The following is a 14,880-nucleotide window of genomic DNA, read 5'->3' on the forward strand; positions in this document are numbered from 1 at the left end:
CCCACTCCAGAGAGTGCAACAGTAAGGAAAGTGTTGGATAGCGTAGTAGTAAAAATTACTATTCCCACTGCAAAGAGTGCAACAGTAGGGAAAGCGTTGGATAGCTTAGGGGTTAAAAATAACATACTTATAAATTAAATAATTTTTTTAATTAAATAAATATTTATTAATAAATTAACAAGAAATTAATTAAAAAATACATTCAAATTAATAATTACTTTAATAACATGAAATTACTCCCCACCCTATTCCCCAATAAACACACAACTCACTCCGCATAACATTCCACACAATTAATATAATTATCAATTAATCAATTAATAAAAATGAATGACCATTTATTAAATAATCAGCAATAAATCAATTATCAATACCAATACTTAATAATTAATCAAAATTAATTACCAATCAATCATTAATTAACAATACATTAATTATCAATACCAATAAATAATAATTAATAAAAATTAATTACCAATTAATAATTAATTAACAATAAATGAATTGCAAATACTAATAAATACAAATTAATTACCAATTAATAATTAATTAACAATAAATTAATTATCAATACCCCAAAATAAAAGTTAATGACTTAATTCCAATTAAATTACTTCCCACCCTATTCCCCTATAAACCCACAACCCGCTCCAATAATAAATTAATGCAATTAATATATTTTTCAATTAATCAATTAATAAACATGAATTACCAATTAATAATTAATTAACAATAAATTGATTATCAATACCAATAAATGAAAATAAATAATTACTTCATAACAATTAAATTACTTCCCACCCTATTCCCCTAAACCCACAACCCGCTACAGAACTAAAACGCAAAATGTAATTAAAAATAATTAATAATTCTTAAAAATTATTAATTCATTTACTATAATTAAATGACTTTCCTCCCTATTACCCTATAAACCCACAACCCGCTATGGTACTAAAACGCATAATTTACTTTAAAAAAAAATGACTGAACAAAAAATATAGAACACATACATACAAAATACATACTAATACACATAGCACTAATATAAACATCGATATTATTAACATCGATATTTTTGCTATCGATATTACTAACTTCGATATTAACAAAAACTATATTTCTTACCTTCAGGTCGATATTCTGGTCGTCGATATTCTTGATGTTGATATCCTGTCCCTACGATATTTAAAACTTGATATTATTGTAGGTCGATATTAAAAACTCGATATTATGTCTGTGCACCAAAATACGTCATAGTAAGAAAGAGACGATATGGGTAAATAGATTCCAATTGAATTGATTAGTTCGGCCCAACAGTTAAATTACAGCTATCCGTGGAGCTTGTTTTCATATAGCCTGTACATGGACGTCAATTCCCAAAATTCCAGGGGTAGCTGATGTGACTTTACTCGCCCTTTGACCACCCCCACTTACATCACAGGAAGTGACATCATACGATCTTTCACATAATATCCTAGGAAGTGATGTCACATGACATTTTACAGCACCATGAAAAGGGACATCACTGCAGTTACAAATCATGCAATAAGCTCAAGTCTGATAAAGAGGCCATGAACTGCCTGTATGATCCCCCTCTTACCTTCTTCCCTCTCATCCAGCTGTTTCTTTCTCATCAATGTGCCTCTTTATCAAAGCGCCCATGTCTTCCCCTTAGCACTCTCTCAACTGTTTCCATTTTGGTTTCTGTTTCTCCTCTCTCCTCCCTCCACTCTCCTCTCACATGCGGCTGTCTGTCATCTTCATCTCACTTGTCATTGCTCCCAACCTCTCTCAGTAATTTGTATCTAAGCTGCTATCTAGTTATTAGTCTCACTCTCACCTGTCTTCCTCTCTCTAACGTGTCACATCAGTTTCTCTTTTCCCCTTCACCTACCTCACACTATCTCCATTAACATATTATTTCCCACCTGTCTCTCCCCTTTTACCTCCTCTCTGAAATGTCTTTTCACCTGTCTCTCTACCCCACTCATTACTTCTCCAACCTCTCACAGATCCCTTTCCCTTTCTAACCTCTCCCTCACTAACCCATCCCTTTCTCCCAACTCTCCCTCCCTCACCCATCCCTTTCTCCCCCCTGTCACTCCCTCACCCATCTGTCTCCTACCTCGCACTCCCTCATCCATCTCTTTCATCCACCTCTCATTACCTCACCCATCTCTTTCATCCACCTCTCATTACCTCACCCATCTCTTTCATCCACCTCTCATTACCTCACCCATCTCTTTCATCCACCTCGCACTCCCTCATCCATCTCTTTCATCCACCTCTCATTACCTCTCCCATCTCTTTCATCCACCTCTCATTACCTCACCCATCTCTTTCATCCACCTCTCATTACCTCACCCATCTCTTTCATCCACCTCTCATTACCTCACCCATCTCTTTCATCCACCTCTCATTACCTCTCCCATCTCTTTCATCCACCTCTCATTACCTCTCCCATCTCTTTCATCCACCTCTCATTACCTCACCCATCTCTTTCATCCACCTCTCATTACCTCTCCCATCTCTTTCATCCACCTCTCATTACCTCACCCATCTCTTTCATCCACCTCTCATTACCTCACCCATCTCTTTCATCCACCTCTCATTACCTCACCCATCTCTTTCATCCACCTCTCATTACCTCACCCATCTCTTTCATCCACCTCTCATTACCTCACCCATCTCTTTCATCCACCTCTCATTACCTCACCCATCTCTTTCATCCACCTCTCATTACCTCACCCATCTCTTTCATCCACCTCTCATTACCTCACCCATCTCTTTCATCCACCTCTCATTACCTCTCCCATCTCTTTCATCCACCTCTCATTACCTCTCCCATCTCTTTCATCCACCTCTCATTACCTCTCCCATCTCTTTCCCTTTCTCACATTGCTCTCGGAATCATCTACCTTGCACCAGTCCCTTTACCCATCTGTCCCTCATCTACTTGTTACCTTTCTATCACATCTCTAGATTATTTCCACCCTCTCTCAGTGGTGTCTGTGAATTATTCCTCACCTGTCCATCCCCTCTCTGCTCATTTGTTTCTATCCCCTCTCCCTGACATGCACCGCCTCTTTCTCTCTGTCTTTCTCTGAGCTCTTTCACACCAGTATTTCTATATCACATGTCATACACCTGCCTCCTACTATCCGTCTCTGTCTCTTTAAACTGCCTCCTATTCACCTGTCTCTCACTTGTTTCTCGGATGCCTCATTTTCACCAGGTGCACACTCTGCAGTGTTTTTCTGGCCTCTTTTTTTTAGTCCTTTTCTCACACCTGTCTTCCCTCTATATATCTATTGAGCCTTCCTCATCTATATGTCGCATCTTCGTCTTTCTCTCTGTCATTCAGCTGTCTCTTTTTTGCCACTTTGTCTTAAACTTCTCTCTTGTCTCTCTTTCTGTCACACCTGTCCGTCTCATGGCTCTCTTTGCGTCTATTGATACTTTCTCATCTGTCTGTCACATCTCTGTCTTTCTCTTTCCCCGTCAGCTGTTTCTTTTTGTCTTAAACTTCTCTCTTGTCTCTCTCTCTCTCTCTCTCTCTCTCTCACACCTGTCTGTCACTATCTCTCCAACCTATATCTCTTTGTCTCTATAGTATCTTTCTCATCTGTCTATGACATCTCTGTCTGTCCCCCGGTCAGTTGTCTCTTTTTCGTCTGTCTGACTTAAACTGCTCTCTTCTCTCTCTCACACACACATGTAAGCACGCACGCACGCACGCACACGCACACACACTGCCTCTGCACCTCACCTATCTGTTGTGTCTTCCTCTCTCCAGGTCTCTCTGCTGCTCCCTCGTTCCCCTCTTAACACTTCTTTTCTCTTTACTCTCCCCTGATTGGTCCAGAGACATGGAGGCGCCTTTTACTGGGCCTTCGAAATCAGCAACAATAAATCATCTTGCAAGTTTTATCTTCAGTTCACCACTGTGTCAGATTCGTCCTGGATTGTAGCTGCAAAAGGAGCCCAGCCCATGTCCCAAAGGTCACAAAGGGTAACATTTTGTGTCAGTGCAGTGTAGTTTCACTGCTGAATGTGTTTTTTTTATTTTGTAATGACAGGTAACATGTTAATGTTTGCGAGTTAAAGATAATTAAAAGAAAAAAGCTCAGGAAAGCCCAGTTCTGCATTCCTGACCCTACTTTAGCAATCTCCAAGGACAGGGGTTGCAAGGGTAGTATCAGGGGTCACAAGGAGCAAGCTACGACCCCTGGTGACCTCTAAATGACGTCCATGAGCCTGTAATGTCTGATTGGTTTTCTGCATACTGTCACCTCACTCTGCCAATCGTCCCCCTGGGCTCTCTTCGGTAGCTGCAGTCAAGCCCCGGCTGCTCCCCTTGCAGGCACAGCTACTGAGTGCTTCTGATCAATAGATCTAAAGGCAGCCAGAAAACTGGGCTGCGGCGGGCCCTCATGCCTTCTCTGGAGCCACCGCTCCTGCTGCACTAACTATACCTACATCCCTGCCCCCGTGCCTTTCTTTGCTTGTTGTTTAGACTTACCACCTTTCTCTAAACGATTTTTACTTGTGGTACATCCAAGCACATGTCCTAAGCTTTGACCATTTGGGTTACTATGCAGAAACGAGCACCTTTGGCCCAGGTAGGGACGCGTTCTCCATAGAACCCCAGCAGCAGAGAGCGCTCCTTCGGGATGGAGAGGGCCCTGATAGATGCTTTTGAACACATGGCTCTCAGAAAGGCTTGTTTGATTCATGCCCATGGTGCTTCCTTTCTGATTGCTTAGCCAGTGGTCACAAGGCAGGTGTACCCTGCATCTCACTTTTTACAGGAAGGACCAACCGCTTCCTTTCCAAGTGACCAAGACCCAAGCAGAGAGCCTGCCGTGAACATTGGGGCAATTCCCGTTCAGACTCTTCTGTTTCCACCCTTTGGTCCTTTCAGACTCTGGGGCAAATTTACAAGCCCCTATTAGTGATGCTCTACTGGTGATATGTGCTTCGCCTTGTTTACAAGGCAGCGTTAAGCCACTTAATGTGGATTAACGCTGCTTTGTAAATAAGGCCCCCTTCACCCTGTACTTAGCATGAAAGGGGAGGGCAATGGGTGTTGTGGTAGGCGTTCCACCCCAACACCCAATGATTTTGACACTGCCCCCTATTTACAAGGGCAGTGTAAATAGGAGGCAGCGCCAACATTAAGACCAGGGAAAACCTGGTCTTAAACAGGCGAAACGAGGAGAAATGCTTTATTTCTCCTCGTTTTTGCTGTTTCCATGTGTGCTGCGTTGTGCAGCACACATAGAATCAGCAACAGGCCATTGATTGTTTATGTGCAGGAAGGTGTCCATTCCTGCACCTAAACAATCTTTTTTTTAAAATGACATTTTGTAACTTCTATGTGTGGTGCATTAAGCAGCACACATAGAAGTGACAAAATGCCATTCAAAGATTGTTTTTTTGTGCAGGAAGGGGCACCTTCCTGTACATAAACAATCTTCCCCTCAGCCCAGGCACCCTTGCACTATGGTGAAAGAGTGCCTGTGTTGGCGACAGGCTGCTACATCTAGCGCCAGCACAGAGGGAAACGCAGAGCTGCACCATATTGTTGTAAATATGCTGCAGCCCTCCGTTTCAGAAGTGGCGGAGTGCGGCGTTAAGTCAAGGAGGCTAACGCCACGCTCCACCACTTCGTTGTGAATATGTCCCTCTTTTTCCATTCCTTTGCTTTGCAGACTTTTCATAGAAAGTGTGACGTTTAAGACATGCATTGAAATTCTGGATATGTAAGCACCCTAGGCACTTACTCTTCAGAATTGTTTATTGTTTATAAAATCTAAATATTTTATCAGCATGATAATCCAGTTGACGCATTTGGCGCCATGATTGTTTTGTCTTATTGCTGGTTTAGTGCCAGCTAGCAACATCATTGTTTTCAAAATGTAAGATAATGTTGATAATCAGATCCAATAAAAACCCATGCATCGGTCTAGAAGTAGAGAGGGGCTTTGGAACAGGGCTATCAATGCAGAGGTTACACCGTTTTGCACCACAGGCCCCAGCCAGAGGCGACAGCAGGAAGAAGTGTCCTTCACCCTGTGGCTGTTTGTGTTCCAGCCTCAAGCAATCTTCAATACGAAACAGCTAGCTTGCTATTTCATAACAAAAAAACACAGTTATGCTGTGCACACCATCTGTGAAACTTGAGAACAGGCTTGCTATGTATTACTTTAGCTAAAAGTTAGCGTAGCGCTTAGAAATAGCTTGAGCCTGTTAGGACAATAAGGAATCACTGATAATAGAAGTGTTTTTCTTGCGGTTTTCATTCTCTGAGACATGTTTCACTTCATTACTTTTCATATTCTGTGCGGTTACCATCCATATTTTATGCAAGTACGTGTCCTATTTCTTTCTGCAATCCTTGAGTATTTTATTCATTAACAGAAGAGGGCTTTGAGTTCCACTGTTTTCCTGAACTCAGCTTATGGGACTGATTGTTACAAGAAAGCAGTTGAACTGAATGTTTAATTTGTATTGGAATATTGACTAAGTCCTTGTGCCAGGAGGATAGAAATCTGACCCCAAAGAACGTATCAAACCACCCGCATAAGTATCATTCTTGAATCCTCACAACAACATTTTCTTCTACCCACAGCCAGTCTTGGGTAGACTACCAACCTGTGGGATCTATTACAGCAGAAAGGAGACTTCACCCTAAGTTTCACCCCTCATGATCCCACACCACCCCCACCCAAGTAATGTAGTAGAACAGTTCTACATCAAGTGATGACCACCACCTGGCCAACCAAACAGAGAGAAAGAAAATGACTCGCACGTCCCATGACCCACTCATATGCCCTCTGTGTAGTGGGCCCATGGCGCATGTCTCTTGTTGCCTTACCCCTGTGGTGCTTTATGGCACACTATGATATCATGTCTGATGTTCCCTCAGCATCCTTACAACTGATGCCCCCCCAACACCATCATGAATGATGTTTTCCCAGCACCTTCATGACCGATGTTTCCCCAGCACCCTAAAAACTGCTGTTCCTCCAACGCCCTTATGACCGATGCTTCCCCAGCATCCATAATTTTTATTACGCCTGAAGCCCTGCAAGCATTTCCCAAATCCCGAGAACCAATGTATTAATCTCGCTGTTCCTAGGTCCCTGGTGTGGTTTTCCATTAATTCCCTGCATCCTTCCCACAGAATACTGTGAGCCAGAGGCAACCCTTGCTCTCGCTGTTACTGGGGCGTGGTGTGGTTTTCCATTAATTCCCTGCACGCTTCCCACAGAATACTGTGAGCCAGAGGCAAGCCTTGCTCCCGCTGTTACTGGGGCGTGGTGTGGTTTTCCATTAATTCCCTGCACGCTTCCCACAGAATACTGTGAGCCAGAGGCAAGCCTTGCTCTCGCTGTTACTGGGGCGTGGTGTGGTTTTCCATTAATTCCCTGCACGCTTCCCACAGAATACTGTGAGCCAGAGGCACGCCTTGCTCCCGCTGTTACTGGGACGTGGTGTGGTTTTCCATTAATTCCCTGCATGCTTCCCACAGAATACTGTGAGCCAGAGGCAAGCCTTGCTCTCGCTGTTACTGGGGCGTGGTGTGGTTTTCCATTAATTCCCTGCACGCTTCCCACAGAATACTGTGAGCCAGAGGCAAGCCTTGCTCTCGCTGTTACTGGGGCGTGGTGTTGTTTTCCATTAATTCCCTGCACGCTTCCCACAGAATACTGTGAGCCAGAGGCAAGCCTTGCTCTCGCTGTTACTGGGGCTTGGTGTTGTTTTCCATTATGCACGTTCGAGCGAAAAAGATACATTTGCTCCTGTTATTTGGTTCCGATCAACAAGTTGCACCTGTCTATTCGGTAAGGTCAAAGCGAGTATATTAACACCTGTTTTCCCCAAGGTTCGAGAATCTTCCAGACGGCCATGTGCCCCACGTGCCCCATGTGACCTAGCTACATCCATTGAGCCCTCAAGAGGGTATATTAACCCAGCCCAAATGCAAATCATGGCTTGGCCTCGCTCCCTGCAGAACAAGCTCCACCCTTCCCACTCATCCGAAGATCCCTGCCAGGATCAAGAAGTGATCCGGTCTCCTTGAAGTCCATCCAAACCGGTGGTTCCAATTTTACCTGCTCCCTTGACTTCTTCCTCCTCGCTCCCTCCTGCATAGCTACTCTGGACCCCCATTGACTCCGAGTTAAAGCCTCAACAGATTCTTTGAAGGTCAGTCAAATGGAAGAACTAAGCTAAGTACTTAGCATCAAGTGAGGGTGCACTAAACCTCCTAGAGCAGTAAACAGGACTGAGGGGCATATTAACTAAAAAGTGACGGAGTGTGGCGTTAGCCTTTCTGGCTTAACGCCACACTCCACCACTTCTGAAACGCAGGGCTGCACCATATTTACAACAATATGATGCAGCCCTGTGTTTGCTCCTGCGCTGGCACTACATTTAGCAGCCTTTCACCAACGCAGACACCTCTGCACCATAGTGCAAGGGTGTCTCTGTTGAGGAGAAGATTGTTTCTGTGCAAGAAGGTGACCCTTCCTGCTCATAAACCATCTTTAAATGGTGTTTTGTAACTTCTATGTGTGCTGCTTAATGCAGCACACATAGAAGTTGCAGAACGTAATTTTTTTAAGGAATGGTTATGTGCAGGAAGGGACACCTTCCTACACATAAACAATCAATGGAATTTACTGTTTCTATATGTGCTGCAAGATGCAGCACACATGGAAACAGCAAAAACAAGGAGAAATGAAACATTTCTCCTCGTTTGGCCAGGTTTAGACCAGGTAATCTGCTCCTATTTACTCCACCCTTGTAAATAGGGGCAGCATCAAAATCAACGGGGGTTGCGGTGGAACGCGCACCATAACACCCATTGCTCTCCCCTTTCACGTTAAGTATAGCGTGAGAGGGTGCCTTATTTACAAGGCAGCGTAAAGCCACGTTAAGTGACTTAGCGCTGCCTTTTAAATAAGGCGAAGCCCGGCCAATAACGGCCCGCTCCAGCGTTAAAGGCCTGAGCCAAAGGTGAGGGCCTTTTAACAAGAAAGCAGGCCTTTAGTGGTCAGTAGAGCCCCCTACGGAGTGCTTTACGGCTATTAGAACATTCTGCCTTCTGCCCCTAGAGGGCAGAATGTTCTAATTTGTAAAACGAAGGCCTCACGGAGCCCGAGGGGTTGGAAATCCTCTTGGGCTCTGTGAGGCCTTTGTTCACAGCAAAAGCTGTGAAATAAACATCAGAATGTTTGTGCTCCAGGTTTCTGCCACACTTTAGAAGCCCGGAGCACTCCATTGCCTTCAATGGAGCGCTCAACATTCCAATGTGCTAATATTCAATTAAGAGCAGATATTGTACTACATTTACCATAATGCTAAGGGTAATGCTAAGGGGCAAACTGTACTGTGATGTGAAGCAGTGTGCTCCCATCCCCCTTCTGGTTAACAAGGCTCCCTTGAGCCAGCAAGCTGAGGAGCTTTTGGAGACGCACCTGTGCACCAGTGAGAGGTACTGAGACCTGAGAGGACTGTGACAGCATTCTCAGCAACCCCTGATGTATATTTGATTTGTGATCTCTATTGAGACGCCCACGGGTATTCGTTCGCGCTCAATAAATGTCAAAAAATAAATAAATAAATAAAATCCATAGAGATTTACAGCACTATCTGCACCAACGTTGGTGAAAAACTACAGCTAATATTCAAGTAAGTGCAAACATTGTACTGCATTTACCATAATGCTAAGGGGCAAACTATGCTGTGATGTGAGGCAGTGTGCTCCTATCCCCCTTCTATACCCTAAGTTATTGTTATTTATCTTGAGCAATAAAAAGAGCCTCAAATCTGACAAACGTGGAATTAGGATGTTAGTAAAGTACCTCCTGGCCCTTAAGGGGACTAAGTATGAATTAAACAAGCGTAATACGATTCCACATCATTGGTTGACAAAAGTCTATGGAGACTGGTGGGAGTGGATCAGTGTCAGCAGTATCGGTAACTCACCGCACTGTCTCGTGACAATGTCCCTCTTCTGGGATGCAGTCTCTCAGGGGCATCCCATTGACTAATTTAAAAAAGATAAGGCGTACTTCAGTTACTAGTAAATGCCCTGAGTTTCTGGATCACAGAATGAGACCAAAGGTCTTTTGGGTCTACTGATTGCTGGCACGGAAGTTTTGGAAACTTGTCTGTTTGTCATCCTGTCCGAAAATGACCCATCACCAAAGTCACTGGAGCACATCTTCTCTGTTGAATGGTTGCCATTTTACTGGAATTGAGGGTTAGAAGAGATTACATCACTAATGACATAATCCATAGAACCACTCACACACCCAGTCACACTCCAATACAACATGCCATACACCCACTCCCACACAACCAGTGACATACCCATTTACAGACCCATACAAACACACCTGCTCACTGATCCATAGAGCTACTCACACAGTACTCGCCCATAAAGTCACTAACACAACCACTAACACACATATACAGTCACTCATGCTCCTACTCACTGACTAATACAGCCATTCACACATCCAGTCATAGAAACATATAGAGACTTACACACCCGCTCATTCCTGCTATTCTCTACTGTTTAGCCCCCGGCTGGCCCGGTACCAGGGCATGTAGGAATAAAAAACAGAAGGGGGAGAGCATGGGGCCCCCCTCCTGAAGCTCTTTTAAGCCCTGGGGATCACCACCTCCCCAGGGCTTTTATAGTATAATGGAGGGGGGTAAACGTACCCCCTCCATGGGCTCTTTTGAGCCCTGGGGATCACCACCTCCCTGGGGTTTCTTTCTTAATTTGGAGGTGGGCTGTTCGGGCCCTCCTCCTGGGGAGGGTTCAAGCCCCAGGGGACCACCATTCCCCTGGGTATAAATTAAAAGTAATGAGGGGCCACGCAGCCCCACGGGTCCTGGGGACCACCTTCCAGGGGCCTATAATATCATTAAAGCTGTGAGGGGCCCCACTCCCAGGCTTTATATGACTCCAGGGATCACCACCTCCCCGGGCCGGCCCAAGCACATCAAAGAAGGGGGGCTGCGCTGCCCTCCTCCTGGAGCCATATATGGCCCTGGTGACTGACACCCCCAGGGCTGGCTCCCGTTGTGTTCCAGGTGTCCACCCCTAGGACATAGCTTTTTGCTCTGACTTGAAGGAAAGTTTGACAGCTCCAGCCAAGTCAGAGCAAACTTGAAGGAAAGTTTGACAGCTCCAGCCAAGTCAGAGCAAACTTGAAGGAAAGTTTGACAGCTCCAGCCAAGTCAGAGCAAACTTGAACTCTGCTCTCAGCAAGCGTGAGCTGTGAAACTGCTCCCGCCAAAAACAGACAAAAGGGTTGCTCTCACAGACAGGGAGCTGCGTGTTTAGCAGCTCCCTGTCTGTGAGAGCAATGCCGGCTTCTGCAAGAGGCGGGGAGCTGGCTGGGACCGTAGGGTCCTTGAGGTTCCCCTGCGGTCCAGTGGAGACAAGAGGAGAAAGAGGCAAAATAAAGGTCAGAAACAAGCAGAAAGAGGCAAGATAAAGGTCAGAAACAAGCATAAAAAGGCAGAACAAAATCAGAAACGAGCAGAAAGAGAAAGAATAAAGGTCAGCAACAAACAAGAAGAGGTTAAATAAAGGTGATTAATGAGCAGAAACAGGCAGAATAGAGGTCTGAAACGAGCAGAAAGAGGCAGAATAAAGGTCAGAAATGATCGGAAAAGGCAGAATAAAGGTCAACAATGAGCAGAAAGAGGGAGAATAAAGGTCAGCAACGAACAGAATAAAGTTCAACAACGAGCAGAGAGATGGAAAGTAAAAGTGTTGAAACAAGCAGAAAGAGATAGAATAAAGGTCAGAAACGATCAGAAAGAGGGAAAATAAGGGTGAGAAAGGGCAGGAAGAGGCAACATAAAGCTGAGAAATGAGCAGAAAAGGCAAATAAAGGTCAGCAACAAGCATAAAAAAAGCACAATAAAGGTCAGAAATGGGCAGTAAGAGACAGAATACAGGCCAGAAACCAGCAGCAAAAGGCAGAATAAAGAGCAGAAACTAGCACAAAGAGGCAACTTTAAGGTAAAAAATGAGCAGAAAGAGGCAAAAGAATAGGTAAATAACTAGCAGAAAGAGGCAAAATAGAAATGAGAAATGAGGAAAAGGCAAAATAAAGGTTAGAAAGGAGCAGAAAAAGCCAAATAAAGATCAGAAACAAGCAGAAAGAAGGAAAATAAAGGTCAGAAACTAGCAGAAAGATGGAAAATAGAGATCAGAAATGAGCAGAAGGAGGCAAAATAAAGGTCAGAAATGATCAGAAGAGGCAAAAAAGAGATCAGAAATTAGAAAATTGAAAAATAAAGGTCAGAAAGAGCCAAATAGAGATCAGAAATGAGCAGAGGGAGGCAAGATGAAGGTTCGAAATAAGCAGACAGGCTAAATAAAGCTGAGAAACAAACAGAAAGGATCAAAATAGAGATCTGAAACGAGCAGAAAGAGGAATGATAAAGGTCAGAAATAAGCAGAAAGAGGCAAAATATAGATCAGAAACTAGCAGAAAGAAGCAAAATAAAGGTCAGAAACTAGCAGAAAGAGGCAAAATTAAGACCAGAAAAAAGCAAAAAGATGCAAAATAGTGATCAGAAACGAGAATAAAGAGGCAAAATAAAGGTGAGAAATGAGCAAAAGGAGGCAGAGTAGAGGTCAGAAGCGAGCAGAAAGAGGTAAAATAGAGATCAGAAACTAGCAGAATGAGGCAAAATAAAGGTCAGAAACTAGCAGAAGGAAGTAAAATAAAGGTCAGTCAGAAATGAGCGGAAAGAGACAAGATAAAGGTCAGAAACAAGCAGAAGGAGGCTAGGTGAGAAACAAGCAGAAAGAGGGAAAATAAAGGTCAGAAATGGATAGAAAGATGAAAATTAAATGGCAGCAACGAGCAGGAAGAGGCAAAATAAAGGTCTGATGTGAGCAGAAAAAGGCGTGCAGAAAGAGGCAAGAGAGGTACTGAAAGAGGAGAGAAGGGTGCAGAAAGAGGCAAGAGAGGAACGGAAAGGGGGAAGAAGGGTGCAGAAAGAAACAAGAGAAATGCAGAAAGAAGCAAGAGGGGTGCAGAAAGTAATAAGAGAAATGCAGAACGAAGCAAGAGAAGTACAGAAAGAGGCAAGAGAGTTGCAGAAACAGGCAAAAGAGGTTCAGAAAGAAGCAAGAGCAGTGCAGAAAGAGGCAAGAGAAGTACAGAAAGAGGCAAGATAGTTGCAGTAACAGGCAAAAGAGGTGCATAAAGAGGGAACAGGGGTGCAGACAGAAGCAAGAGAAGTGCAGAAAGAGGCAAGAGGGGTGCAGAAACAGGCAAACGAGTTTCAGAAAGAAGCAAGAGTAGTGCGGAAAGAGGCAAGAGAAGTACAGAAAGAGGCAAGAGAGTTGCAGAAACAGGCAAAAGAGGTTCAGAAAGAAGCAAGAGCAGTGCAGAAAGAGGCAAGAGAAGTACAGAAAGAGACAAGAGAGCTGCAGTAACAGGCAAAAGAGGTGCATAAAGAGGGAACAGGGGTGCAGACAGAAGCAAGAGATGTGCAGAAAGAGGCAAGAGGGGTACAGAAATTTGCAAGAGAGGTGCAGACAGAAGCAAGAGCAGTATAGAAAGAACCAACAGAGATGCAGAAAGTGTGATACAGAAAGACACAAGAGAGTTGCAGAAACAGGCAAAGGAGGTGCAGAAAGAGGCAAGAGGGGTGCGGAAAGAGGTAAGAGAGGTGCAGAAAAAGGCAAAAGAGGTACACAAATTGGGAAGAAGGGTATAGAAAGAGTCAAGAGGGGTGCAGAAAGAAGCAAGAGGGGTGCAGAAAGAAGCAAGAGCGTACAGAAAGAATCAAGAAAAGTGCAGAAACGAGCCACAGAGGTGCAGAAAGAGGCAAGAGAAGTGCTTAAATATAAATAAGCAACGGAGGTACAGAAAGAGGCAAGAGGAGTACAGAAAGAGACAAGAGAGTTGCAGAAACAGGCAAAAGAGGTAAAGAAAGAGGAAACAGTGCAGACAGAGGCAAAAGAGGTGCAGAAATAAGGAAGAGGGGGCAGAAAGAGGAAAGAGGGGTACAGAAATTTGCAAGAGAGGTACAGAGAGAAGCAAGAGCAGTGCAGAGAGAACCAACAGAGGTGCAGAAGGAGGCAAGAGGGGTGCTAAAATAGGCAAGAGGAGTGCAGAAATTTGCTAGAGAGGTGCAGAAAGATGCAAGAGCAGAAAGAACCAACATTGGTGCAGAACCAAGACAAGAGGGGTGTTGAAACAGGCATGAGAAGTGCAGAAAGAAGCAACAGAGGTGCTGAAGGAGGCAGCGGAACTACAGAAGGAGGAAAGAGAGTTGCAGAAACAGGCAAGAGAGGTACAGAAAAAGGGAACAGGGATGCAGAAAGAGGCAGGAGAGGTGCAGAAAGGGGGAAGAAGGGTGCAGAAAGAGGCAAGAGGGGTGCAGAAAGAAGCAAGAGAGGTATAGAAAAAAAGCAAGAGAAGTGCAGTAAGAAGCAGCAGAGGTGCAGAAAGAGGCATGAGAGTTGCAGAAACAGGCAAAAGAGGTACAGAAAGAAGCAAGAGCAGTGCAGAATGAGGCAAGAGGGGTGTAGAAATTTGCAAGAGAGGTACAGAAAGAAGTAACTGCAGTGCAGAAAGAACAAACATAGATACAGAAACAGACAAGAGAGGTGCGAAAAGAGACAAGAGAAGTGCAGAAAGAAGCAACAGAGGTGCAGAAGGAGGCAAGAGAACTGCAGAAAGAGGCAAGAGATGTGCAGAAAGAGGCAAGAGAAGTGCAGAAAGAAGCAACAGAGGTGCAGAAAGAGGCAAGAGAAGTACAGAAAGAGGCATGAGAGCTGCAGTAACAGGCAAAAGAGGTGCAGAAAGAGGGAACAGAGGT

The 14,880-nt window shown here is 44.3% G+C and overlaps 1 protein-coding gene across 2 annotated transcripts in view; it reads right to left on the minus strand.

The window, feature by feature from the left end:
- The window catches only part of LOC146863406 (putative N-acetyltransferase camello), a 70,510-nt gene that overhangs the window by 30,462 nt on the left and 25,168 nt on the right, over positions 1 to 14,880 (minus strand). Inside the window, exon 3 of one of the 2 annotated variants that reach the window (XM_085642836.1) lies at positions 1,126 to 1,176. The exons of the other annotated variant lie outside the window; for it this stretch is intronic. The gene's annotated coding sequence lies outside the window, so the exon portion shown is untranslated. The remainder of the gene's footprint in view (positions 1 to 1,125; positions 1,177 to 14,880) is intronic. 2 annotated transcript variants of the gene reach the window in all.

The sequence above is a fragment of the Triturus cristatus genome, chromosome 2_2 (assembly GCF_964204655.1).
Source record: "Triturus cristatus chromosome 2_2, aTriCri1.1, whole genome shotgun sequence".
NCBI classification, from domain to species: Eukaryota; Metazoa; Chordata; class Amphibia; order Caudata; family Salamandridae; genus Triturus; species Triturus cristatus.